The sequence below is a fragment of the Panthera uncia genome, unplaced genomic scaffold (genome assembly GCF_023721935.1).
Source record: "Panthera uncia isolate 11264 unplaced genomic scaffold, Puncia_PCG_1.0 HiC_scaffold_1272, whole genome shotgun sequence".
Taxonomy (NCBI): Eukaryota; Metazoa; Chordata; class Mammalia; order Carnivora; family Felidae; genus Panthera; species Panthera uncia.
The window spans coordinates 14,241-19,023 of NW_026057890.1; positions in this window are offsets into that span (position 1 = coordinate 14,241).

Below are 4,783 nucleotides of genomic sequence, written 5' to 3' on the forward strand. Positions count from 1 at the left end.
CTGGGTGGCTCAATCGGCTGGGCATCTGACTCTTGGTTTCAGCTCAGGTCATGATCTCACAGTTCACGGGATCGAGCCTCACATGGGGCTCTGTTCCAGCAGCGTGGAGCCTGCTTGGGATTCTCTCTCTCCCTCTCCCTCTGCCCCTCTCCCGTTCTCTCTCTCCCAAAATAAATAAATTTGTAAAAAGAGGAACTACAGGCCAATATCCCTGCTGAACATAGATGCAAAAGTTTGTCAACAAAATGCTAACAAACCAAATTCAAAATACACTTTAAAAAAATCATTCACCATAATCAAGTGGGATTTATTCCTGGGTTGCAAGGGTGATCCAATACTCACAAATCATTTATTGTGATACATCACATCAATAAAAGAAAGAATAAGAACCATATGACATTTCACTAGATTCAGAAAAAGCATTTCACAAAGTACAACATCTATTCATGATAAAAACCTTCAACAGAAAAAGGGAACATACCTCAACATAATAAAGGACATCTATAAAAAACCCACAGCTAACATCATCCTTACTGGGGAAAAACAGAGTTTTTCCTCTAAAGTCAGGAACAAAACAAGGATGTCCACTCTTACCACTTTCATTCAACATAGTACTAGAAAGTCCTAACATCAGCAATCAGACAACAACAAATAAATAAAAAGCAGCCAAACTGGTAAGGAAGTAGTAAAACTTACACTATTTGCAGATAACATGATCCACACATAGAAAACCCAAAAAACTCCACCAAAAAAACTGCTAGAGCTAATCAACAAATTCAGTAAAGTCTCAGGATACAAAACCAATGTACAGAAATCAGTTACATTTCCATACACCAATAATGAAGCAGGAAAAAGAGAAATTAAGAAAACAATACCATTTAAAACTACACCCAAAATAATAAGATATCCAGGAAAAAAACCTAACCAAAGATGTGAAAGACCTATACTCTAAAAACTATACAACACTGATGAAAGAAATTGAAGAGGACACAAAAGAAATGGAAAGATATTCCATACTCACGGATTGGGAGAACAAATATTATTAAAATGTCCATACTAGCCAAAGCAGTCTGCACACTTAACACAATCCCTATCAAAATACAAACAGGATTTTTTACAGAACTAGAACAAACAATCCTAAAATTTGTATGAAACCACAGAAGATCCTGAATAGCCAAAGCAACCTTGAAAAGAAAAGCAAAGCTGGAGGCATCACAATTCTGGACTTCAAGTTATTTTGCAAAGCTGTAGTGATCAAGACAAATGGTAATAACACAGAAGTAGATATATATAGATCAATAGAACAGAATGAAAAATACAGAAATAAACTCACAATTATATGGTCAATTAATCTTCAACAAAGCAGGAAAGAATATCCAATGAATGAATTGGATGAAGACAGTCTTTTCAACAAATGGTCTTGGGAAAACTGGCCAGCCGAATGCAAAAGAATGAAACTGGACGACTTTCTTATACCAATCACAAAAATAAATTCAAAATGGATTTCCAAATGACATATTTGATAAAGGGTTAGTATCCAAAATAAATAAAGAACTTACAAAACTCAACACTCAGAAAACAAATAATCCAATTTAAAAATAGGCAGAAGACATGAACAGACATTTTTCTGAAGAAAACATACAGATGGCCAAGAGACACATGAAAAGATGCTCAGCATCACTAATCACCAGCGAAATGCAAATCAAAACTACAATGAGATATCACCTCTCACCTATCAGAATGGCTAAAATCAACAATACGATGAAACAACATGTGTTGGTGAGGATGTGGAGAAAAAGGAATACTAGTGCACTTTTGGTGGGAATGCAAACTGGTGCAGCCACTGTGGAAAATAGTATGGAGGTTTCTCAAAATTTAAAAATAGAGCTACCACACAATCCAGCAATCACACTACTGGGTATTTACCCAAAGAATACAAAAATACTAATTCAAGGGGATACATGTGCCCTTATGTTTATAGCAGCATTACTTACAATAATGAAGATATTGAAGCAGCCTAAATGTCCTTTGATTAATGAATGGATAAAGATGTGGTATGTATCTATCTATCTATCTACTCTATAGAGAGATCTATAGATAGATAGATAGATAGATAGATAGATACAGATAGGTATAGATATAAATATATATAATGGCATATTATTCAGCCATAAAAAGAATGAAATCTTGCCATTTGCAACAGCGTGGATGGAGCTAGAGAGTATTATGCCAAGCAAAATAAGTCAGAGAAAGACAAACACCATATGATTTCACTAATCTGTGGAATTTAAGAAACAAAAGAGACAAGCAAAAGGGAAAAAATAAGAGAGACATACACACAAACCAAGAAACAGGCTTAATTATAGAGAACAAACTGATGGCTACCAGAGGGGGAAGTGCAGGGAGTGGGGGGATGGGTTAAATAGATGATAGGGATTAAGGAGTGCAATTGTCATGATGAGCACAGGGTGATATATGGAAGTGTTGAATTACTATATTGTACACCTGAAATTAATATATAACACTGTATGTTAACTAACTGGAATTTTTTTTAAAAACCTAAAATTAAATTAAAAAAAAAAAGTAAATGGTTAACCTAAAAAGACTTGAGTGACTACCTACTGGTGCTTTCCATGGGACTGGGGGCTGAGTACTTCTATTCCCTAAGCCAAGCCTTGACATACATCTAAGATCATTGGGGGCTATGGCAAAAGACATCAAGCCTTGATACACACAGGAAAAAAGATTAAAAAGAGCCTCATGGAGGACCTAGGGAGTACACAAGAAGGTCTAGGGCAATTCTGGGCTCCAATTTGTGCAACAGCCCAGGCCCCAGGGGAGAGGAGAAGTTGTACTCTCAGCAACAAAGGCATAAAAGACAGGTGTAGCCAAGAGAATAGAAGCAGTTACAGAAGGCAGTTCCATTTGGAGAGGATCTCTCCAGGACCTCCTAGCAGGGAGTAACCAGGGGCCAAGGGGAGGGGAGGGCAGGGGGCTGTTTTCTTGCTCTGTTTTCCTAGGTCTTGGTTCCAGTTGCTCTGCCTCTCTTTTTCCCACTCCTTTGGCTTTCTCATCTTGCTTCCTTCATTTAATCCTTCTGACTTTGGCCCTCTTTTTCCTAAGATCTTGCCTACAGAGACAAAAACCTGAGATCTGGAAAACCAGTGAGAAAAAGGAGACTCAGGTCTCCTCTGGACATGTTAGAGGGAGTAGAAACCCCTGTCTTACAAACGAGCAACCAAAGTCTGCCTCACAGAGCCTGACACAGGGGAGGTTTGCTGTCAAAGCTGAAAGAACGGTGCCAGCAGGAGATCCTCCCATTTAAATTATGGATCCAAGATCCTAAAAAGAGATAGCGATTGAATTTACCCATATCTGATTTTTTTTAAATCAATAACTAGAAATAGACATCAAATTATCATAATAATAGAGAACATTGGTCAGAAAAGTATTAGCCAGCAGTACACTGAAGGGAAAGTTCTAAAGACATTCTACTTCAAGTCTAGACATAGACACAGATGTTGACTATCACTCTTTCTTTATATTGTTTAGAAACTTATAAATGTTTTACTTTAAGATGCAAAATAAAAATTTACAATTGTCAATCTTATCTAATGATAGGAAATACATTCTTCTACCAAAAAAAAGTGGGGAAAAAAATTACTGAAAAGCAATTTGCCTTGGAAAGTAAAAAAGCTGTATTTTGAGAAATGTCTTAAAATTTTAACAATAGTCATTAGAAGGTTTCGTAGGTAACAAGCCAATTAGGAAATACAAAGAGAGACAAAAGTAATAATAATAGAAAACATCCCCAAAATATCTATAACAAAAAGGAAAAACACAGATTTCTCAATGGAAAGAATCAATGGGTAAAGACATCAGTTCTCCCATAACTAATTTGTATTTTTTTAAATATAATACTCCAGGGGTGCCTTGGTGGCTCAGTGGGTTAAGCGTCTGACTTCATCTCGGGTCGTGATCTCATGGTTTGTGATCTCATGGTTTGCGGGATCTCAAACCCGCATCAGGCTCTGCGCTGACTGTGCAGAGCCTGCTTGGGAATTCTCTTTCTCCCTCTCTCTCTGCCCCTCCCCTGCTCTCTCTCTCTCTCTCTCTCTCAAAACAAATAAATAAAGTTTAAAAATATATATAATATTCCAACAAAATAACATTTAAATTAATTAACATTAATTTAAAACATTTTTTGAAGTTATTACTAAGAATTTCCCCTACCATGTGGTAAATACATGTTTTTAGTGACACTAAAAACAGAAAAGATTGTCCTGGGAGGCAGTGACCTTTGAATATATGTTGGAATTTAATATAGGACTAAAAAAGTGCATTCAGGATAGTGGGAGAAAAAGGCTTATTTACTGAATGGTGCTGGAACAATGGTTTAACTATTAGTGGGGTGAAATTAATGTACTTTTTCACTCCATGTGAAATTTCAAATTCATTTAAAAATTAAATTTAAAATAAACTTCGGTAAAGAATATGCTAGTAAATACTTATTGAAATACTAGATTTTATGTTATTAAAAGTTTAAAAGTCATGAAATAATATTAAAAAGTACAATTGTTATGACCACATAAAAGTTTGTGTATGCAGGTGAGTAAATCATTTTTTAGAAAAGACAGAATTTAATGGAAAATGAATTGGAGGAAATACTTCCAGAAAATTCAACAGAGGTAATACCCTTAAGATATAATGAAAATTTTTTAAGAAGATATAATGAAATCCATACAAATTAATAAGACTGTATACTCCAAACTGAGCACTTGAA